General features: G+C 39.7%; 1 long non-coding RNA gene across 1 annotated transcript in view; it reads right to left on the reverse strand.

Moving 5' to 3' along the window:
* Positions 1 to 25,138, reverse strand: part of LOC141278212 (uncharacterized) — a 92,811-nt gene that overhangs the window by 1,093 nt on the left and 66,580 nt on the right. Inside the window, exon 2 of the long non-coding RNA XR_012330559.1 lies at positions 2,502 to 2,630. This is a non-coding gene — a long non-coding RNA (uncharacterized lncRNA). The remainder of the gene's footprint in view (positions 1 to 2,501; positions 2,631 to 25,138) is intronic.

Raw genomic sequence — 25,138 nt, forward strand, 5'->3', positions numbered from 1 at the left:
GACCTAAATGGATTGTAAAACAGGCAGCCAGGTGTATGAGTTTAGAGTTCAGGGTACAGGTAAGGTGCCACAGACACAAATTCAGGAGCCATCAGCATTTGGATGCCGTATAAAGCCATGGGATGACTGAGATCACCTTTGGAGTGAATATAGCTGGAGAGAATGGAAGGCTGAGGACCACACCCTGGGGCACTTCAACATTTGGATGTTGGGAAGAGAGGCAGTGAGAGAAGTAGCCGGTGAGGTGCTGTGCTTCCCAGACATGTGGTCTAACTGCAACTGTGTGGCTCCCAGAAGTGGAGGAAGTGTTTCCAAAACAAGGAAGTGAACAAATGTATCAAAAGCTGCCAGGAGGGTAAGTAAGATAAAGACTGAGACTGGCCAATGGATTTGGCGAGGTAGAGGTGGGTGAGGACCTTACAAGAGCTGCTTAAATAAAGTCTTGGTGAGGAGAGTCCAACTGGAGTAGACAGTAGAGACTAGTGGAGTCTAGCTCTTTCATAAAGTTTTATACTAAAAGGAAGAAAAAAATGAGCAAATACCTTCAGAGGGATATGAAAACAGGTGAGAACTCTTCAAATAATGGAGATGTTATGGTATATTATATGCTTATGGAAATGATCCTGTAGATGGAGGGAAATGGTGCTGGGGAGAGGGGAATGGCAGAAGCAAAGGGCACAACTAGGTAAGTCTGCCCTCAGTGGGAGTACAGGTAGTTCACCCACTGTTCCAGGAGAGGCAGCAAAGTTTATGAGTACAGTTGTGGGTATTTTGGTAGATTTCATGATTGGTGGATTAAAAGGTTCTATTCTGTTTCCTTCTTTTTATCAATAAACAAGAAACAAAGGCATCAGATGGCCATTAGGATTCTGAGGGGAGTATAGGAGGTTTGAAGAAAGGGGAAGATGTGAAAGAGGTATGTGAGAGAGTGGGGGAATTAATCAATAAGAGAAATGTATATAATAGGACTGCTGAGCGGTATTGAGTGGCCATTTAAGGTTTGTGGTCATAAATTTTAAGTGAGACCCACCAGCATTTAAGTGTGTTTTTCTGTAGCCATGTTCAGAGGCTCAGGCTCAGGGGCAGAGCTAACCAAGAGTCAGATTTAGACAGGGTCATGGTGTTGTCCAATGCACTTCACCAAGGGAAGGAGGTGAAGTGCATGTGCAAGAGAGTTATTATAAAGAGAACTTTGCAATCCAAGCCAAATAGAGAGGGAAGTGAGGTGGTGGGGTCAATGGATGGGAGGTCCTATAAGGAGAGCAGAATTACTGGAGTGGGAATTTTAGAGAAAGAGGGCTCCTGAAATAGGAGATGGAAATCAGAGAGCAGGACACCTATAATTATGATTATTTCTAACATACATACATAATGTACAGGTGTTTTTCAATTGTCTCTGCAGCATCCATTTACCCCTTCTAATAACCAAAGAAGCCTTGATAAGTGAATTCATCCTGTTATGGATTGAATTGTGGCCACTAACACACACACGCGCGCGCGCGCGTGCGCACACACACACACACACACACACACACACACACACAAAGAGATATGTTGAAGTCCTAACCTCCAGTACCTGTGAATGCGACCTTTTGTTTGGAAATAGAGTCTTTGTGGATATAATCAAGTAAGATGAGATCATTAGGGTAAGCCCAAATCTAATATAACTGGTATCTTTAATAAAAGAGGGAAATTTGGACATAGGCACATGAAGAAGAATTACGTGTAGCAACAGAGGCAGAGATGGGAGTTGGGCAGCTGCAAGCCCAGGAATGCCAAGGATTACTGGCAGCACCAAAAGAAAGGCATGCCACAAACTCTCCCCTAAAGCCTTCAAGAAAGCATTGTCCTACCAACACCTTGATTTTGAATTTCTGGCCTACAAAACTGTGAGGGAATACATTTCTAATATTTTAAGCCACACACTATGTGGTACTTTGTTATGGCAACCCAAGCAAACTGATAGGCTCTACCCCTAACTCAAGGAGATCAGCCAAGTCCATCCCTCTGGCCAGGTGACTGCTTCAGGGATAAATGTGTGACTCAACAAGAGCCCAACGGAGCTTCAGGAGATATTTGCTGGGCTTCTGGGAAAGAAAAGCTCCTTCCTTCTTTTCCTGAGTTGCTGCCAAAACTCTCTTCCTGTTGGATGTAGAGAAGAACATTTTAGTCCTGGAAACTGCTGGCAGCCACCTTGAAACTCTAAGAGAAGAACTGCTCTCACACTGATGTCAGGATCAAGGAAACAAAGCAGAGATATTGAGAACAAGGAACTGTTACCAGACCAAACTTGGGTCCCTCATCCTCCCGCAGTAAAACCAATCTACTGACACTGGACTGTGGTGAAGGAAAATGCAGTGTTTATTGCAGGGCACCAAGAAAGGAGTCCAGGCAGCTAGTGCTTAAAAGTCCCGAACTCCCTGATGACTTTCACGGAAAGGTTTTTAAAGACAGGGTGAGGGAGATTGTTGCCAGGGTACACGATCAGCTTATGAACATACTTCTGATTGGTTGGTGGTGAGGCAATTGGGAGTCAACATCATCAACCTTCTGGTTCCAACCAGTCTGGGGTCTACATGCTTGCGGGCAGCATACAGTTAACTTCTTCCACCTGGTGGGGGTTTCAGTATCTGCAAAACAGTTCAGAGGACATGGCTCAGAATATTGTCTATAGCCCTTGAGGGGGAACTAAAGGTCCTTGACTTTGTTTAATGGCTAAACTATTATGATTTTGTCCTTTGCTTTTGCATTTTCTCACATCTCTGATTAAATTTATTCTTCGGAACCTGGGGAAGACCTAGGAGGCTAGAGTTTTTCTACAAACAAGAGCCAGGCAGAGGACACGGGGGAGTCTGTCCTGGGAAAGCTCCATAGGGTCCAGCTGAGTTACAAAACTTTTTCTGCCCAGAATCAAACCAAACTTTACCTGGAAGTTTCAGTTACATGAACCAATACATTCCCTTTATTGTTTAAGTCAGTGAGTTGACTTTTAGAGAAGCAACAATTTATATCTTTACCTGGTCTCACTGGTCATTTAAACACACCATCAGACACCTAACCCATATTGACAAAGATGGACTTAACATTCCCCTCAGCTTCACTAAACTTTAGACAGGCTTCTTTCTGACTCTAGGTCCCTGACCTCCCTTTACTTACAGCATTTACTTTAGAAAACTTTCTATCATAAATTCTTTCTCTGCCCCTTTGAGTAAATCTTTATAAAAGCTTCTTGCCATTATTACAACCCAGGAATGTCTTTCTCAAGGACCTGGGAGCCACCGCTTTGAAACATAATCATCAAGGGGACAGCATCCCTATCTCCTGGTCTTTGGAGAAGTATAGGAGCTTAACTTCAATAAGCACCAATTAGGAAGCACAGGTGGCCTAATCACATTCATCAGCCTCCTCCCTGACGTCTTCCAGGAATTACTGCTGGTTCGTCTCAGCACTTTTAACACTGCTGCCTTTCATTCCAGGAGACCTGAGTTCAATCTCTCTATTCTATTGCAATGGTCTTGAATAAAGTCTCTCTTGCCTGTTTAACTACATCCAGTGCATTTTTTCTTTGATATCTCAGGATCTCCCGTACTTTACATCCTGCTTTAGCCACTACACAAAAAATTCAAAACGTTCACAATAAAATGTTTTCCTAGTGCACCCTTAGTCTGACATTTTCCTGATTACCTTGTTTCAATGAGATGAGCAGCTTCAGTCCTTCACCCACAGAAGGGGCCCAGCATTCCCAGGATGAGCAATACCAGCAGCACTTTCCCACTGCACCTTGTTTGGATCTTTCCCAGTTCATTTTATGCTCTAAATTTCCTCCCTCCACACCTTTTTCTCTGCGCCCTGAAGCTTCCTTCCCTGGCTGTGGCTTCCTCTCTCTCCCACAGCCAGGTTCTCCTTCCAAGTCAGACCACCTGAAGGTCTTTCCTTGTTTACAGGAGGATAATCAGCTACATCCTCTCACACTGAGTGGGCAGACTGCTTCAAACAGGAAATGTCTTTGAAATGGCTGGTGGAGGCATCCTGATTTAATTGTTAGGAAAGCATGCCAGGAGGCCAAACTCTTTGGAGTATTTCATTCTGAAATATTTCTCTTGAGTGGGCACAAGGCTGTAGGTGAAATTCTCAACTGAAAAATCTATTTTCGTTTTGTTTTGGCTTTATAATAGTAACATTTAAACAGCAAACAGTACAAATTAGAAATCAGCCTTTCAGTTTAAGTTTTGCTCTGATGACACTGGTAAGCACTATCATTGAGCAAGAATGTTGCAAAGAGATAATATAATTAGACTTTAACTTTCTTGCTTCCCCAGGCCACATCTTCCCACCTGATTATCTGAGTGCTCTGTTTCTATTTTGACTCCCCTTGTTCCAAGCTCACATCAGAGTTTTTGAATTTCCTTGAAGGAGGCATCAGGAAAAAAGAAATATAGGACAGATCCTCCTCCTCAGAACTTAGGAGCCTCATGCTGGGATTGTGGGTAGAATCTTATGCTTTCTCTACTCTCTCCTTGGAGGAATACTGCAGCAGCTCAGCTTCCAGTCTCTTTCATCTCATTGTCCCAATGTTGGGAGAGCTCAGCCCCACTACTAGCACTAATGAGGGAGCCATTATTGAGTCTTATGAATGACAGTGATATAATAAAGTTGTTGGTAACAAATAGATTTGGCTGTACTGTGGAGACTGCCAAGGAGGGGCCAGGGATAGACTAGGAAAATCAGTTACTGGGGTGAGTTCTATCCAGAAATGGGATGAAGATTGTCATAATGGCAATAGTGATCCATAAGTAGGTTTTAGAAATCATTAGTCAGAAAAATCACTAGGATTTGGTAACTGACTGAATGTAAATGGGAGGAAGTTAGGGAGTTGGAGATTTCAAGAATGACACCCAGGTTTCATGTCAGAGCATCAGGGTAGAAAGTAATAGCTGACATTCATTGATATTTTCTATTTGTCTAGCACCATTCTCAGCCTTCTACATATAGCCTCACTAATACAACAAAATTTTGAGGTATGTACAACTGCTATTCATATTATACAAATTAGAAAAAGGGAACATAGAAGGTAAGTAGTTTGCTCTATATCACACAGCCAGTAAGTGTTGGAGCCAGGATTTGATCTGGCTCACTGTTTCAGAATCCATGCTTCTAATTTCCATGACATTCACTGAGGACAGTGTTTAAAAGATAAGATGTTTAGTTGAGTTCTGAGCAGGCTGAGGTTCAGGTGCTTTGGAGACATCCTAGGTAAGATGTCACATAAATCATTTACGTATACAGGACTCGAACTCAGGGGTAAGGATGGGGTAGAATGTAGAGATTTGAGTCATTAGCTTGAAGACAGTCATTGAAATCAAACAGTAGATATAACTGATTGTCCAGGGAGAGTGCAGAAGTGGAGGAGCAAAAATCCAACACTGAGTCCTGAGGAACACCAATATTTAAGGGGGAGTTAGACGAGGAGGAGTTAACAAAGGGGGTAAAAGAAGCTTACTGAGAGGTAGGAAGAAGATCAGGAAAGTGTGATGTCATAAAACACAGGAAAAAATGGTCAACAATGGCAAATACTGCTGGAAGAAAGCCAATAATTTCAAAGTGCCTAGTGTTCTGATGTGGAGAACTAAACCTGTGTAATGGAGGGTAAGGATGGAGCCAACACAGAAGGATGGATGAAGATAAAGGAGAGAGAAGAGGAGCAATGGACCAGGCCTATTGCAATCTATTGTAATATGCTGTGTAAAGGCTGGTAAGCATCTTCCTAGCCTTGCCAAACAATTGTGAATATTGTTGTTTGATATAACCCAAAGTGGACATAGTTTCTCAAAGATTGGTTGCAATGAGGAATCTGAAATCATATTAGTGCAATTTTCATATTCTGTTACATTAAAATCCATTGATTTATTTTGCATCCAGTCCTATTAGATTATGTAAGAACAGGAATAAATTTAACTAAGTGGTTATATTTGGATCAACAATGTCCAATTAGATTATGAAATAGGAGACACTGGTAAAGAGACACAAATGAGATATCCATCAATCAAAGAGCACAAATAAGATATTTAGAAAAAAGTAAGTGGTTTAGAATGGGGGTGACAGGTAGAGGATGAGAGAGAACCTCATTACAGGGGTGGGAAATAAGCTAGGACAGTGTTATGGGTTGAACTGTGTGCTTCTGAAAGATATGTTGAAGTCCTAAACCTGGTACCTGTGAATGTGACCTCATTTGGAAATAGGTTCTTTGCAGATAGACTCAAGTTAAAAAGTGTTAAGATGAGAACAGTGGACCCCTAATCCACTGTAACTGGTGTCCTTATAAAAAGAGGAACATGCCATATGAACAGAATGACACACAGGGAGAATGCCACGTGACAACAGGCAGAGACTGGAATAGGTTTCAACATATGAATATTGGGAGGACACAACTATTCATTCTATAGCAACTTCCAAACTACTTACTGTCTTAGTTCATTAGGATTGGACTTGCAATATAATATTAAAAATGTCAACTGCCTCTCCTCAAAATTAAGCAGTAACAAGTTCCCTATTTAAAAATTTGAGAAGGGAAACTATCTTGAAGATGGCGGAGGGGTAAGACATGGAGATCATCTTCCTCCCCACAAATACATCAAAAATACCTCTACATATGGGACAATTCCTTCAGGACACCTACCGAACGCTAGCAGAAGACCTCAGACTTCCCGAAAGGCAAGAAACTCCCCCAAGTACCTGGGTAGGGCAAAAGAAAAAAGAAAAAACAGAGACAAAAGAATAGGGACAGGACCTGCACCTTGGGCAGGGAGCTGTGAAGAAGGAAAAGTTTCCATACACTAGGAAGACCCTTCACTGGCGGAGACGGGGGCTGAGCGTGGGGGGAAGCTTCAGAGACATGGAGGAGAGCGCAGCAACAGAGGTACAGAGGGCAAAGTGGAGAGATTCCTGCACAGAGGATCAGTGCCAACAAGCAGTCCCAACCTGTTCACCCGCTGGGCCGGGTGGGGGCTGGAAGCTGAGGCTCAGACTTCGGAGGTCAGACCCCAGGGAGAGGACTGGGGTTGGCTGTGTGATCACAGCCTGAAGGGGGCTAGTGCACCACAGTTAGCCTGGAGGAAGTCCAGGAAAAAGTCTGTACCTGCCTAAGAGGCAAAAGACCATTGTTTTGGGGTGCATGAGGAGAGGAGATTCAGAGCACCGCCTAAAGGAGATCCAGACGTGGGCATGAGCCAGGGCTATCAGCTCGGACCTCAGAGACGGGCATGAACCACTAACGCTGCCGCCACTGCCAACAAGAAGCCTGTGTGCAAGCACAGGTCACTATCCACACCTCCCCTCCTGGGAGCCTGTGCAGCCCGCCACTGCCAGGCTCCCATGATCCAGGGACAACTTCCCCGGGAGAACACATGGCGTGCCTCAGGCTGGTGCAAGGTCACGCCAGCCTCTGCTGCTGCAGGCTCACCATGAATTCCAATTATGACTACCATACCCCTCCATCTCCCTGGCCTGAGTGAGCAAGAGCCCCCTAATCAGCCACTGCTTTAACTACCTCCTGTCTGTGCAGGGAACAGATGCCTGAGGTTGGCCTACACACAGAGGCAGGGCCAAATCCAAAGCTGAACCCCAAGAGCTGTGCAAACAAAGAAGAGAAAGGGAAATCTCTCCCAGCAGCCTCAGGAGCAGCAGATTAAATCGCCACAATCAACTTGATGAACCCTGCATTGGTGGAATACCTGAATAGACAAAGAATCATCCCAAAATTGAGGCAGTGGACTTTGGGAGCAATTGTAGACCAGATTTGTTCTGAGTCTGATTTGTTTCTGGTTTTTATGTTTATCTTAGTTTAGCTTTTAGTGCTTGTTATCATTGGTGGATTTGTTTATGGGTTTTGTTGCTCTGTTACTTTTTAAATTTTTTACTTATTTTATTTTATTATTTTTTTACATATCTTTTCATTAAAATTTTTTTTCTTTTTTCTTTTTTTGTGAGTGTGTATGTGTATGTTTCTTTGTGTGACATTGTCTGTCTAGGTTTACTTTCACCATTTGTCCTAGTGTTCTGGCTGTTCATTTTGTTGTTGTTGTTTGTTCCTTTGTTTTCTTTTTATGAGTGTGTGTATGTATGTTTCTTTGTGTGATTTTGCCTGTTTAGATTTGTTTTTACCATTTGGTTTGGGATTCTATCTGTTCTGTTTTTTTCTTCTTTTTTTCTTTTCTTTCTTCCTTTTCTTCTGAGCTACCTGGCTGGCAGGATCTTGGTGCTCCAGCTGGGTGTTAGGCCTGAGTTTCCAAGGAGGGAGAGCCAAGTCTAGGACATTGCACCACCAGAGACCTCCCAGCCCCATGTAATACCAATCAGCGAGAGCTCTCCCAGAGATCCCCATCTCAACGCTAAAACCCAACTCTACCCAATGGCCAGCAAGCTCCAGTGCTGGACACCCCATGCCAAACAACTAGCAAGACAGGAACACAACCACACCCATTATCAGAGAGGCTGCCTAAAGTCATACTAAGGTCACAAACACCCCAAAACACAACACCAGACACAGCCCTGCCCATCAGAAGGACAAAATCCAGCCCCACTGACCAGAACACAGGCACCAGTCCCCTCCACCAGAAAACCTACACAAGCCACTGAACCAACCTAATCCACTGGGGGCAGACACCAGAAACAATGGGAACTATGGACCTGCAGCCTGCAAAAATGAGACCCCAAACACAGTAAGTTAAACAAAATGAGAAGACAGAGAAATATGCAGCAAATGAGGGAGCAAGGTAAAAACCCACCTGCCAAACAAATGAAGAGGAAATAGGCAGTCTACATGAAAAAGAATTCAGAGTAATGATAGTAAAGATGAATCAAAGTCTTAGAAATAGAATGGAGAAAATACAAGAAACGTTTTACAAGTATCTGGAAGAACTAAAGAGCAAACAAACAATGATGAACAACACAATAAATAAAATTAAAAATTCTCTAGAAGGAATCAGTAGCAGAATAACTGAGGCAGAAGAATGGATAAGTGATCTGGAAGGTAAAATAGTGGAATAACTGCCACAGAACAGAATAAAGAAAAAAACTGAAAATAATTGAGGACAGTCTCAGAGACCTCTGGGACAAATTAAATGCACCAACATTTGAATAACAGGGGTTCCAGAAAAAGAAGAGAAAAAGAAAGGGTCTGAGAAAATATTTTAAGAGATTATAGTTGAAAAATTCCGAAACATGGGAAAGGAAATAGTTAATCAAGTCCAGGAAGCGCAGAGAGTCCTATACAGGATAAATCCAAGGAGAAACATGCCAAGACACATATAAATCAAACAATCAAAAATTAAATGTAAAGAAACAATATTTAAAGCAGCAAGGGAAAAACAACAAATAACATATAAGGGAATCCCCATAAGGTTAAAAGCTTATCTTTCAGCAGAAACTCTGCAAGCCACAGGGGAGTGGCAAGACATATTTAAAGAGATAAAAGTGAAAAAGCTACAAAAAAAAGGTTACTCTACCCAGCAAGGATCTCACTCAGGTTCAACAGAAAAATTAAAACCTTTACAGACAAGCAAAAGCTAAGAGAATTCAGCACCACCAAACCAGCTTTACAACAAACACTAAAGGAACTTCTCTAGGTAGGAAACACAAGAGAAGGAAAAGACCTACAAAAACAAACCCAAAACAATTAAGAAAATGGTAATAGGAACATGCATATTGATAATTACCTTAAATGTAAATGGATTAAATGCTCCAACCAAAAGACATAGACTAGCTGAATGGATATGAACACAAGACCTGTATATATACTCTCTACAAGAGACCCACTTCAGACCTAGGGACACATACAGACTGAAAGTGAGGGGATGGAAAAAGATATTCCATGCAAATGGAAACCAAAAGAAAGCTGGAGTAGCAATTCTCATACCAGACAAAATAGACTTTAAAATAAAGACTATTAAAAGAGACAAAGAAGGACACTACATAATGATCAAGGGATCAATCCAAGAAGAAGATATAACAATTGCAAATATTTATGCATGCAACAGAGAAGCACCTCAATACATAAGGCAAATGTTGACAGCCATAAAAGGGGAAATCAACAGTAACAAAATCATAGTAGGGGACTTTAACACCCTACTTTCACCAATGGACGGATCATCCAAAATGAAAATACATAAGGAAACACAAGCTTTAAATGACACATTAAACAACATGGACTTAATTGATATTAATAGGACATGCCATCCCAAAACAGCAGAATACATGTTCTTCACAACTTCTCATGGAACGTTCTCCAGGATAGATCATATCTTGGGTCACAAATCAAGCCTTGGTAAATTTAAGAAGATTGAAACAGTATCAAGTATCTTTTCTGACCACAACGTTGTGAGATTAGATATCAATTACAGGGGAAAAAAACTGTAAAAATTACAAACACATGGAGGCTAAATAATGCATTACTAAATAACCAAGAGATCACTGAAGAAATCAAAGAGGAAATAAAAACATAACTAGAAATAAATGACAATGAAAACACAAGGACCCAAAATCTATGGGATGCAGCAAGAGCATTTCTAAGAGGGAAGTTTATAGCAATATAATCCTACCTCAAGAAACTTGAAAAATCAGAAATAAACAACCTAACCTTACACCTAAAGCAATTAGAGAAAGAAGAACAAAAAACCCAAAGTTAGCAGAAGGAAAGAAATCATAAAGATCAGATCAGAAATAAATGAAAAAGAAATGAAGAAAACAAAGCAAAGATCAATAAAATTAAAAGCTGGTTCTTTGAGAAGATAAACAAAATTGGTAAAAAGTTAGCCAGGCTATCAAGAAAAAAAGGTAGAAGACTCAAATCAACAGAATTAGAAACGAAAAAGGAGAAATAACAACATGACACTGCAGAAACACAAAGGACCATGAGAGATTACGACAAAAATTATATGCCAATAAAATGGACAACCTGGAAGAATTGGACAAAGTCTTAGAAAAGCACAACCATCCAAGACTGAACCAGGAAAAAACAGAAAATATACACAGACCAATCACAAACACTGAAATTGAAACTGTGATTAAAAATCTTCCAACAAACAAAAGCCCAGGACCAGGTGGCTTCACAGGCGAATTCTATCAAACATTTAGAGAAGAGCTAACACCTATCCTTCTCAAGCTCTTCCAAAATATAGCAGAGGGAGGAACACTCCCAAACTACTTCTATGAGCTACATCACCCTGATACCAAAACCAGACAAAGATGTCACAAAGAAAGAAAACTACAGACCAATATCACTGATGAACATAGATGCAAAAATCCTCAACAAAATACTAGCCTACAGAATCCAACAGCACATTAAAAGGATCATACACCATGATCAAGTGGGGTTTATCCCAGGAATGCAAGGATTCTTTAGTATACGCAAATCAATCAATGTGATACACCATATAAACAAACTGAAGGATAAAAACCATTAGATCATCTCAATAGATGGAGAAAAAGCTTTTGACAAAATTCAACACCAATTTATGATAAAAACTCTCTAGAACGTAGGCATAGAGGGAACCTACCTCAGCATAATAAAGGCCATATATGACAAACCCACAACCAAGACTGTTCTCAATGGTGAAAAGCTGAAACCATTTCCTCTAAGATCAGGAACAGGACAAGGCTGCCCAATCTCACCACTATTATTCAACATAGTTTTGGAAGTTTTAGCCACAGCAATCAGAGAAGAAAAAGAAATAAAAGGAATCCAAATCGGAAAAGTAGAAGTAAAACTGTCACTGTTTGCAGATGACATGATACTATACATAGAGAATCCTAAAGTTGCCACCAGAAAACTATTACAGCCAATAAAGGAATTTGGTAAAGTTGCAGGATACAAAATTAATGCACAACACTCTCTTGCATTCTTATACACTACTGATGAAAAGTCTGAAAGAGAAATTAAGGAAACACTCCCATTCACGATAGCAAGAAAAAGGATGAAATGCCTAGGAAAAAACTTACCTAAGGAGACAAAAGACATGTATGCAGAAAACGATAAGACACTGATGAAAGAAATTAAAGAAGATACAAAGAGATGAAGAGATATTCCATGTTCTTGGATTGGAAGAATCAACATTGTGAAGATGACTCTACTACCCAAAGCAATCTACAGATTCAATGCAATCCCTATCAAACTATCAATGGCATTTTTCACAGAACTAGAACAAAACATTTTACAATTTGTATGGAAACACAAAGACCCCGAATAGCCAAAGCAATCTTGAGAAAGAAAAATGGAGCTGGAGAAATCAAGCTCCCTGACTTCAGACTATACTACAAAGCTACAGTAATCAAGACAATATGGTACTAGCACAAAAACTGAAATATAGATTAATGGAACAGGATAGAAAGCCCAGAGATAAACCCATGCACCTATGGTCCACTTATCTTTGATAAAGGAGGCAAGAATATACAATGGAGAAAAGACAGCCTCTTCACTAAGTGGTGCTGGGAAAACTGGACAGCTACATGTAAAAGAATGAAATTTGAACACTTCCTAACACCATACACAAAAATAAACTCAAAATATATTAAAGACCTAAATGTAAGGCTAGACACTGTAAAACTCTTAGAAGAAAACACAGGCAGAACACTCTGTGACATAAATCACTGCAAGATCCTTTTTGACACACATCCTAGAGAAATGGAAATAAAAACAAAAATAAACAAATGGGACCTAATGAAACTTAAAACCTTTGCAGGACAAAGGAAACCATAAACAAGACCAAAAGACAATCCTCAGAATGGGAGACCAAAAGACAATCCTCAGAATGGGAGAAAATATTTGCAAACGAAACAACTGACGTAGGATTAATATCCAAAATATATAAGCAGTTCATGCAACTCAATAACAAAAAAACAAACAACCCAATCCAATAATGGGCACAAGACCTAAATAGACATTTCTCCAAAGAAGACATACAGATGGCCAACAAACACACGAAAAGCTGCTCAACATCACTAATCATTAGAGAAATGCAAATCAAAACTACAGTGAGGTATCATCTCACACCAGTCAGAATGGACATCATCAAAAAATCTACAAACAATAAATGCTGGAGAGGGTGTGGACAAAAGGGGACCCTCTTGCACTGTTGGTGGGAATGTAAATTGATACAGCCACTGTGATGAACAGTATGGAGGTTCCTTAAAAAACTAAAAATAGAACTACCATATAAGCCAGCAATCCCACTACTGGGCATATACCTGGAGAAAACCATAATTCAAAAAGAGTCCTGTACCACAATGTTCATTGCAGCTCTATTTACAATAGCCAGGCCATGGAAGCAACCTAAGTGTCCATTCACAGATGAATGGATAAAGAAGATGTGGCACATATATACAAGGAAATATTACTCAGCCATAAAAGGAAATGAAATTGAGTTATTTGTAGTGAGGTCGATGGACGTAGATTATGTCATACAGAGTGAAGTAAGTCAGAAAGAGAAAAACAAATACCGTATGCTAACACATATATATGGAATCTACAAAAAAAAAAAGAACCTAGGGGCAGGACAGGAATAAAGACGCAGATGTAGAGCATGGACTTGAGGACACAGGGAGGGGGAAGGGTAAGCTGGGACATAGTGAGAGAGTAGCATTCACATATACACACTACCAAATGTAAAATAGATAGCTAGTGGGAAGCAGCCACATAGCACAGGGAGATCAGCTCTGTGCTTTGTGACCACCTACAGGGGTGGGATAGGGAGGTGGGAGGGAGATGCAAGAGGGAAGGGATATGATGATATATGTATACATATAGCTGATTCACTTTGTTATGCAGCAGAAACTAACACAACATTGTAAAGCAATTATACTCCAATAAAGATGTTTAAAAAATAATAATAAATAACAATAAAATGAAGAACAAAGATATGGAGGAAAATGGATAAAAGGGATATGTTAATAAAAATGGAGCTTAATGAGCTATTAAGATGTAAAGAAACTAAAAGTTCAGTCACACATTTAAAATATTCATTAAAAGCAGAATTGACAAAGCAGAAAATGAAATTTTGAGATGAACATTGAGAATCACTCTATGAATACAGAGGAAAAGGAACTGGTGATAGTAATGAATGAGAGGTACTCTTGCGATTGCAAAAGTCAGAGAAAGGACATCTGACGTCATGTTATTGAAATGAAGGAGAGCTAACTTTGAAGATTGCCAAAAAAATCTAACTGGGCTGAAAAAAGCTCTGCATATGCATACCAAACCTGAATACACATATGACACACCTACAAGGAGGAAAAATTAAGAAAATATGTAAAATATGGAAACTTTTTAAAGGGGGAGGGGAAACGGAGGAACAAAAAAAAGGAAAGTTGGTCTGGACATAGACTTCACCTTTAAACACTAACTGTCCTAAGACAAGGGAACAGTAGCTACATAGTTTTGAGAGTAAATATGTTTTATGTCAGTCATCAGTTTGACATTTATATGTGCAAACATATTTGCATGTATGTAAGTGCTCAGAAATCTTTGTACCCTTCTAATGGAAAAGGTGCACCAGTTGACACATTTTAATCAAAAATAAGAACTCAGGATTAGGGACCTAAGAGTAGGTATCAAATATCAGTTAATGTTGACTTAGTCTAAATAATTATTCCAAACATAATTTTAAAAATAATAATTTCAAAAATTATTTGGTATTAATAAGCTAGGTGAGAAATCATAGACCATTACAAAACTGAAGGGCATGCTAAATTTTCTACCTTAAAAGAAGAAAGGGGATTAAAGTATGGTAATTCCTTAATTCTTTTTCACCAATGATTAAGAAAAAATAAATTCATATATAATTATTTGTACAGGTATATAATTGTAATGTGTCACAGAGACTTATTAGTTGAAGAAGAGCAGCATGTATAACTTCCAAACCACCAGAAGAATCAAAATTTGGTAACATTTGCATTATAATCATCAGGAAAATAGGAAAAGTATGTATTAAGAATAAAAACCAGAATGAGGCAAGTAAGATCAGTGGCATTTCTAATGACAGTAGTATAAATAGTTGGAATAAAAAACATTATCCAAATATGTAATTTTTAGTTGTGTGGTTTTTGCAACAGAAACATAAAAAGTATCAAAGCAAAGTTAAAAGAAAGGTGCTACCAAGCATGTTACTCAAACACAGAATCACACACACACACACACACACACACAAAAGCAATGAAGCAGGATAGGCAATGTTAGTATCTAGTATCAGAAAACAGAATAGAGGGCAAAAAAAGCATCAAGGTGATCTTATTGCAATTTCTAAAGACATTATAATAGATGTGGACATTTATGTATTAAATAAAAGTGTGTTGTGTGTATACTTTTTTAAAGGTGAATTAATGGACACTTCTGGGATTTTGTAACCAACTCAATTTATTAATATTAAATTTTATACTTATATTTTATGCTTTTCCTTTTCATCTTTCCACGACTGAATCTTCTAATAAATAGTTCATTAATAAATCATAGCAGAAAACAAACAAACAAACAAACAACCACATTTGAGAGGTGCAAGCCAAGGAATGCCAAGGCTGAACAACTACCACCAGAAGCCAGGAAAAGGCAAGGAAGGACCCTGCCGAGTCTCAGAGGGATCATGACCCTGCTAAGACCTTGATTCCGACTTCTAGCCTCCAGAACTGTGAGAGAATACATTTCTGTTGTGTTAAGTGCCCCCCCCCCGCAATTGTGTTCCTTTGTTACAGCAGCTCTGTGAAAGGAATACAGATGGAGGAGTACAATGGGTCATGTTCCTAATTACTCACTCCTTTTTTCCACAAGAGGAATCCTACATCACCACCCATTTGCCACCTGACTTTCAGTTCCTATTATGGGAATGAATATACGTTATTGCTCCACTGGAGTTGAGCTCGACCACAGGACTTGCTTTGGCCAGTAGACATGATGTTCGCCACACCGGAGCAGAAGATTTAAGAATCACCAGGCATTTCTATTGGCTCTGTTGCTCCTTCCCTTCTGCCAATAGTATGGTAGGTCCCAGACAGGGACTGTGCCTTTAGCCTGGGGCTATTTCTTTAGCCTCTACGTCAGAGATACAACCAATCTACATGCCACATCAACATTGTTGAAACCTATAGAGATTTGAAGTCATCTGTTACTTCAACAGAATTTTTAAATATCTAGGGCCTCAAAAGATTCAGACAAACGAATTCCTCCTCATCAGGCTTCGTGTTTTTAATATCAGATTGCCATAATAATCATTAAATAATTCTGTCTATGAAGGCTACTTAGACATTGGCATTTAAAGTCTTTTCATGATGTTCTAACACTGTACTGCTTACTGCAAGTAAATTACCTCAGTTTCTTCACTCTAAAAAATGTCAATAATACAAACCTAGCTCATAGTTCTATTAAACTTATCAGTTACCTATAGATGGATGTTATACTCTATTTCTTACACAAATGGAGTCCTGACATTGTTTCCTCCATTAGTCATGAGTGAGGCATGTTGCACACAGAGGTCAGAGCTAGAAGTATGAGGCGACCAGAGGACAGCTATGTTGTTGCACAGCCATATGACTGCAGCCAAATTGACTAACTTCTTAGAGCTAGTTTCTCAAATTTCTTTTTTTTAACATCTTTATTGGAGTATAATTGCTTTACAATGGTGTGTTAGTTTCTGCTTTATAACAGAGTGAATCAGCTATATGTATACATATATCCCCATATCTCCTCCCTCTTTCATCTCCCTCCCACCCTCCCTATCCCACCCCTCTAGGTGGTCACAAAGCACCGAGCTGATCTCCCTGTGCTATGCAGCTGCTTCCCACTAGCTATCTATTTTACATTTGGTAGTGTACATATGTCCATGCCACTCTCACTTCATCCCAGCTTACCCTTCCCCCTCCCCGTTTTTCAAATTTTTAACAGGGAACTCGTTACTGCTTAATATTTGAGGAGAGGCATTCAGCAATTTTAATATTATATTTCAAGTCCAATCCTAATGAACTAAGGCAGTAGGTAGTTTGGAAATTGCTATAGAATGAATAGTTGTGTCCTCCCAATATTTATATATTGAAACCTATTCCCCCAGTGTGATGGTATCTGGAGCTAGGGCCTTTGGGGGATGATTAGGGCTGAGCCCTCGTGAAAGGGGTTAGTGACCTTATAAAAGAGGAGCTCCCTTCTGCCATGTGAGATTATAACAAAAGGACAGCCATCTATGAACCAGGAAGCAATCTCTCACTGGACACCAAATCTGCTGGCACCTTGATCTTGGACTTCCAGCATCCAGAACTGTGAGAAATAAGTTTCTGTTGTTAAAGCTACCCAGTCTTTGGTATTTTTGTCTTGGAAGACTGAATGGACTGAAACATAAATAAACCTTAAGTACCCATGAGAAAAAGGATCATAGGATACTTTATATGACTTTCTTTCATTCAACAAATTCTTATTGATAATGTACTATGTGCCAGGCATTCCTCTAGGTGCTGGAGATATAGCTATTAACAAAGCAAACATTAGTTGTGAAACTCATGTTACTAAATGATATGTTACTTATTTTTATGTCTATTTTGTCATGAGTTCTTGAATACAGATTTTAATTATTAATTGGTACTGCTAGTTTTTAAAAAGTACATATACACTTTCTTTTCTAATGTAATTCTAAGGCTCTCATAGTGCCTAATTTTTCAACAGTATAATAACCATAATTGGTATCAATACCCATTTAGAATTACATTAGCAGCAATGATTTTACTGTCCCTGAATGGACATAATCAACAAAGGAAAAATATTTACTAAACATTAGTTAGTCTGGAGACATAGAGGGGGGTACTTTACCATTCATATAATGACAGACTTTACTTACAGACAATTTGAAAGAAATGCCACTCTCTGTATTCAAATGGTACAATAGTGCAATTAAAACAAGACATTTGTCTTCCAGTGTGCCTTCTCTATCACTACTAATGCACTGAGTCATTAGTTCCAACACTGTGAATACGTTCTCACTACCCCATTCAGTTTAATTAATGTACCAGATAATATATAAGAGCACACTTTGTACTGCTGCTAATATTAGATAATGGTTCTTAAAAAGAGAGTAACTGCTTACACTTTGATGGCTACGCAGAAGAAAAAACCTATATGTGTATATATATGTGTATATATATGTGTGTGTGTGTATATATATATATATATATACACACACATTATATAAATATATAATACATATTTTCATATATATGCATTTGAAGTCATTGAAAGATGTCCAAACACAGCTCTCTTACAAGAAGCAAAGGTCACAATCATATCTCTAGAAATTAAGAACAATCACAGATTGGGATAAATCATTGCCACGCACAAAGAGTAAACACGTCAAAAGGAGTCTTATCCTTTTTTGGCTTCAATCACAATAAACAGAGCATGGCCTTGGCTGGCCTGGTGCTCATTTCATACTTCTTGATAAAGTGTTCAACTCCAAGTACTTAAGCAACATACTATGACATTTTCTTGTAATGTGGGCTGATATTCTGTCAATTTACCCTCAACTACCAAATTGAATCAATACTGAAATCATATCCTTAACAGAAAAGGAAAGATGTGTTTCTTACTGTGGTGTCCATTCTACACATTGAAGGATTTAAGTTGACTCCTATGCTGAATTCACTAACTCCTGAAATCTACTCTCAGTCTGTATCTATAGGCATTTGTTATAAAAATCACCAGGATATACAGGCAACAGAGAATTTTCTCAACTAAATTTAGTTGAACCTCAACTAAATACCAGCTGCATGTCAGAATGCCAGGTACTGGCATTAAGACTCCACCCAGGCCTCAAGTTGCTGATGATTTTAGCAGGAAAGACAGGTAAGGGGGATTGTGAAGAACCAGGAAATAGTTTGGCTGTCCAAGAATTAGGCTTTGAAATCAACAGAGGGCCACATATTTGAACACTTTCCTGCAGCACCCAACGAACACACTGAATCAACAGGTAATGGATGGGATCAGAAATATGTAAAATCCTCTTAAAATGGTAGAAAGGATCCTAGGCTAAAAAATATATTATTGATTTAAGATACTGTGAGAGAATCAAAATCTTAAATGAATGTTTGGAATTAGATTGTTAACATTAAATTAATGGTTCTACTAAATTAACGTCTGAAGCATTTCAGGGAGAGATTGATTTTGCGTGTACCACTATCTACCATCCCAGAACAGGTTTTTAGAGGGCCTCATTCAATTTGGATTAAGGTATTAACATATGTAAAGCCACAGTGCCTAGGGCGGAATAAGGACAAAGGATGCTTCTGCCCCAGGATAGGTGACAAAGAGGGAGAAAAGTCAGAGTCCAATGCTTTCTGTCTTGTACTTTTTGGAACCAGGAGATCTCAGAGTTTGGGGCTCTATCTCTCAGTCCAAAATGCAAGGTGGTGGTTTATTTTGGAAAAGAACTCAAAGAAATTGTTGCTGACAAGGATTGATCTTTATTTCCACCAAAAGGTGTAATCAAGAACTTTCACATTCAATAAGTCTCTACTGAGTACTAACCTACTGAATCAGAAATGGAACCAATTTCCATTTGGCCCGTTTTGTGAGGAGTCACAAGTGGGAATCCAAAACTGTTTAGGCCACTTTGTTCCTTGCTACTCTGGCCAGTTGTCTGGCTAATCTGCCCATGGTTCCGCTCTGCCTACAGGGAGAAAAAACAAATTGGCCAGGCAGTCACAAATATCTGATTGGCATGATAGCTAAACTTCTCATTTTAAATAAAGACACTGATATTCTGGCTTTTAGATTGTCTTACGAGTTTCTCAGCATGAAGTTGCAGCATCCCCACATCTAGCTCTTCTGGGACCCTGCTGAAACAAATGTCCTGCTGCTGCGAAGTCCACGCTAGCCTAGGATAAAATTACCAATCAAGTGAGGCCTGGTCACAACCTGCCTCGTGAGAGGTTTGAACAGCATGACTCCTCCCACTCTGACTATACCTAATTGGACCGAGGATTGGTGTCCAAACTCTAACAGGCTGTAGACAGCCTTGGCTCAAGAAGTGGGTGATAAAATACAGAGTCTGCTGGATATTTTTAGGAAATTCTGACATGACTTCAAGAACTCAGCAGAACATCAGGATGGATAACAGTAGAGGGATACAGAGAGACTGCAGTAGACAGATGCCCAGAGGCAACAGAAGTTGTAGGTAAAGAGGAGAGCTGAGAGGTGGTCAGGGGAGTGACTGGCAAAGACAAATTTGCAAAGGCACCATAACATTGGAGAGGAGGACCGCAGCTGTGGTGACCTGCACAGCACCCAGGAGCTCCTCGTGGCCTATCTGCAGTTGTGGAAACAGTTCCTTGCCTCATTTACTTCCAGATCTATCCCTCACAGAAACACCCACTAAGCAAGAGAGCTAATAACGTTTTATTCCTCGCAACATGAAAGAGACTAACATAATTTTTTAAGAAACATTAAAATATAGACCTCCTCACTCAAACAGCTTTTTGATTTCCACAAGGCTGTTTTTAAAAGATGGTAAAATGGTTCCCTATGTTTCTGTGTTAATGTATTATCAAAAGAAACCCTTTCTTGAATGAAAACTTCTTCAATATTTTCTCAACTGAACCAATAAACATTAATTACAAATGTATGACTGAATAAATAAAAAATTTCAGAATTATCTCTTATAAATAGAAAATTATTAGTTTTCAGATGTTCTGAAAACACAGCAAAATAATCAACGAATCATTTTCTAATCTACAACGTAGAAGATACATGATATACGGTGTTGCTGTTGATTTAATACAGTTTATATTTTTTTCTGAGGTTCAGTCATTTGATACAAGTATAATCATCTAGCTCAATTTATTCCCGTCCTTACATAAAACTGTTCTATTCTCATTTCTGTCACCACCTGAATCTGTCTCCAGCTGAAAAATACATATTCCTTGAAACATTAAATATAAAATCTAATCTGCACTTGCTGCACTAACCTCTAGTCTCGACCCAAAATATAGAAAGAGAAATCCCTCCAATTAAAATAAAATTAATATATTTTTTAAAAAATCTTGACCACCAGCAGCTAAGAAAATTGGCTTAATGGATACTAACTTAAGAGATTATACTAGATAGCAGCATAGGCTATATATGAAAGTGTTTTTGGAGAAGCTCTGTGGCAATGCTGGTTATTTATGATGAAATAGAAAACTGGTGTAAGGAAGCAATCACTGTGGACTAGAGTTTGACTGGAAAAACTTCTCGGTGAATATGAGTGTCAGGTTGGGCTTTGCCTGACAGGTAGGATTAGAATAGCAGAGCAGAGGGGAGGCCATCTCAGGCTCTTGGGGCATGGAGTCAGGAAAAGGCTTTACCCAGGTGCAGGGGTCAGGATGGAGGGAGCAGGGAAACAAAACAAGCCAGGAGATGGGGTTCATTGGTGAGAGATCCGGCACACAAGGCAAAAGTGCCTGAACCCATAAGAACTGTGGACCTTAAACAGGAAATCATCCTAAAAAAATTGGTTTCAGGAAGAGAGATACTGCCAGCAGCAGGACATGCTAGGAGACAACTGGAAAAAACTAAGCACAACAGGACAATTACCAGAGTAGAGTCAGCTGAAACATGGCAAAGGGCAAATTAAACAGACTTAATAAGAGATAGAGATAGATGGGAAAAGAATTGAAGATAAAGATTAACCAACCTCTTAGACCTGTGTCATCAGAGTTTGAAAGTGAGGGTGGAAAGGAAGGGAGATGATGTGTTGGGGTGAGGATATTATAACTTTGAAATCAGCAGAGAGCTAGCCTGGTGGAACTGGACAGAGCAGAGAACAGTGTGTCCTTTGTTGTTCCTAGCCAGTGATCACATGAATTCAGAGCCAGTCTGATATGCTCACTGCCTGGCCACATACAGGTAAGCGCCTGCATCGTTTGGTAGCTTAGTCAGGCACAAGCTCGCATCCATCTGACCAGTCAGCAGCATATAGCACAGGTCTAGAAAGTGGGAGAAAAGGCTTGTGCCAAAGTTGTGCCAAAGCACGATAAGGAAACAATAAAAGAAGAGCAGACACATGCATCCCATATGTGAGGCTCAAATAACAATGCTTTCTAAAGACACTAGAACATTTTGCTCAAAACATGATCCCTGAACTCTCCTTAAAGAAACTCTGACGAGCATTTACCATTATTTGGGGCAGTCAGTTCCTCTGAGCCAAACCTCCCAATCGATCCCTCGTGCTCTCCCCAGGTTCTCCCATCTTCTCTGGGGCCTACTTGCCCTCATGCCCCGACACCCCCTTAGTCCTTGAATCTGGGACCACTGTGCTCCCCTGTGTGTTTGGTCTTGTCCCAGACTCTGAATCTGTTACTATCTTAAAAGCAGATAGAATTTAAAGAGCTCTAGGCTAATCCTATTGTGGCTCAGCGCTACGTCTCAGCAGCACAGCCCACAATGTTTTGACTTCATATGCAGAAGGCAGTTAAGTAAGATGATACTTGCCTTCCTCTATTGGACCAGACACCCAAGCCAGGTCACTTGGTCTGAGGTTTCTTCCTCTCCTTGCCTTTCAAAATTTTTTCAGAGCTCTAAGTTCTGCTCTGACCACGTATCCTTATATCTGGGTCCCCAGCTATTTGTGTGGCATTCTGGTAAGTTTGTCACTCCCAAATACGCATTCCATACAGATAGATGGATGAAACAATTCCCTTTGTGACGGTACTATTCAAACAGGATTGTTCTCACTTTCAGCAGCATCATCTAAATTAAACTTGATTTAATCTAGAATCAAAACTCCCTGAGTCAGAAAACAGTATGACTTTTAATAAAAGCTATACTCACATCATGGAAGGACTATACAAGTTAATAACAATATTTCAGAAGAATTGAAAGTATAAACACAAGCCTTCAAATATCTGAAGAACTGGTTTCTTTTTTATAGTTCAGTGCATCATACCCTAAATGACTGAAGTTTGACTAATCCTCAGAAATCTTCTTTTGATTAAGTAAATCAAATCGGAATGTTTTCATCATGAAAAAGATCACTCTACAAAATCTATGTACAAGAAGTTTGGTGCCCTGGATATTATGATCACTTTCCTAAAGGGAAGATTTTTTTTTTTTTTTTTGATCAGTAAAACCAATATCTGGCAAAGAAAACCTACCCATCAAAAGTAAATAAATCTGGTTCAATGTTTTGTTTCAACTCCTGTATCAAAGCCAGATTAGAGACATTATTTATGTATTTGGGTATTCTGTTCTCGAATAAGGGCTGAGTTATAATTTAGGGAAGTTTGATCTTTAGGCTAGCTTCAACTTTGTTCTATTTTGTTTGTTTGTTTGGGGCAGGAGATGGTGTTTGATATTGTCCAGGTGGTTATGGGCTTCCCCTTTCTTTGCCAAGGAGCCTGAGAATAAGATCAGGGAAAGTGCAAGACAATAGAAATAAAAACAAAAATGAGCAAATGGGACCTAATTAAACTTACAAGCTTTTAACAAAACGAAAAGACAACCTGCAGAATGGGAGAAAATATTTGCAAATGATGCTACTGACAAGGGCTTAATTTCCAAAATAGACAAACAGCTCATACAACTCAACAACAGCAACAAAAAACAACCCACTCAAAAAATGGGCAGAAGACCTAAATAGACATTTCTCCAAAGAAGACATACAGATGGCCAACAGGCACATGAAAATATGTTCCATATCGCTAATTATTAGAGAAATGCAAATCAAAACTACAATGAGGTACCACCCCACACTGGTCAGAGTGGCCATCTTTAAAATGTCTACAAATAACAAATGCTGGAGAGGTTGTGGAGAAAAGGGAACCCTCTTGCACTGTTGGTGGGAATGCAAATTGGTGCAGCCACTATGGAAAACAATATGGAGGTGCCTCAAAAACTAAAAGTAGAGTTGCCAAGTCCAGCAATACCACTACTGGGCATATACCCGGACAAAACTATCATTCGAAAAGGTACATGCACCCCTACATTCATAGCAGCACTATTTACAACAGCCAAGACATGGAAACAACCTAAATGTCTATCCACAGATGAACAGATAAAGAAGATGTGGGGGCTTCCCTGGTGGCGCAGTGGTTGAGAGTCCGCCTGCCGATGCAGGGGACACGGGTTTGTGCCCCGGTCTGGGAAAATCCCACATGCCGCTGAGCGGCTGGGCCCGTGAGCCATGGCCGCTGGGCCTGCGCATCTGGAGCCTGTGCTCCGCAACAGGAGAGGCCACAACAGTGAGAGGCCCGCGTACCCCCCCCCAAAAAAAAAAAAGACGAAGATGTGGTATATATATACAATGGAATATTAATTAACCATAAAAAAGAATGAAATACTGCCATTTGCAGCAACATGAATTGACCTAGCTATGTAACTCAGAGAAAGACAAATACCATATGATATCACTTATATGTGGAATCTAAAGTATGACACAAATGAACCTATCTACAAAACACAAATGGACTCACAGATACAGAGAACAGACCTGTGGTTGCCAAGGAGGAGGTGGGGTAGGGGAGGGAAGGATTGGGAGTTTGGGATTAGCAGAGGCAACCTATTATACATAGGATGGTTAAACCACCTAAATCACACTGTATAGCAGACAGAACTATATTCAGTATTCTGTGACAAACCATAAAGGAAAAGAATATGAAAAAGAATATATATTATGTATAACTGAGTCACTTTGCTGCACAGAAGAAATTAACACAACGTTGTAAATCAACTATACTTCAATAAAATTTTTAAAGAAAGAAAAGAGATCAGGGAAAGTGGCTTTGCTGCCTCCTACTCAGAGGAGATGCCCGTTTGCCTGTAGGCCTTTCCAGCTAATGGTCTTCGTTGGTTGGCAGGCTGAGGGGAGCTCTCAACACATCCAGGGCCCAACCAGCTGATATGGACCGTGTCCGTCTCCAGCACCACAGTGCCCTTCCTACTCCACCGAAGCCACACTGACGTGCCGGTATAAGTGCTTCTTTCACTGAGGCATCAGACAAGCATCTCAAAGCAAATCAGAGAAAGAAGATTGGGAATTAGGGCTCTATTTCTAGCCCATTTTCTCAGAGCAACTCAAGGAAGATCCAAGAGGTGAGAATTCAGGCCTTGGGAGGTTGCTGCATATAGACGCTTTCCTTACTCATT

Source organism: Tursiops truncatus, chromosome 3, assembly GCF_011762595.2.
Source record: "Tursiops truncatus isolate mTurTru1 chromosome 3, mTurTru1.mat.Y, whole genome shotgun sequence".
Lineage (NCBI taxonomy): Eukaryota > Metazoa > Chordata > Mammalia > Artiodactyla > Delphinidae > Tursiops > Tursiops truncatus.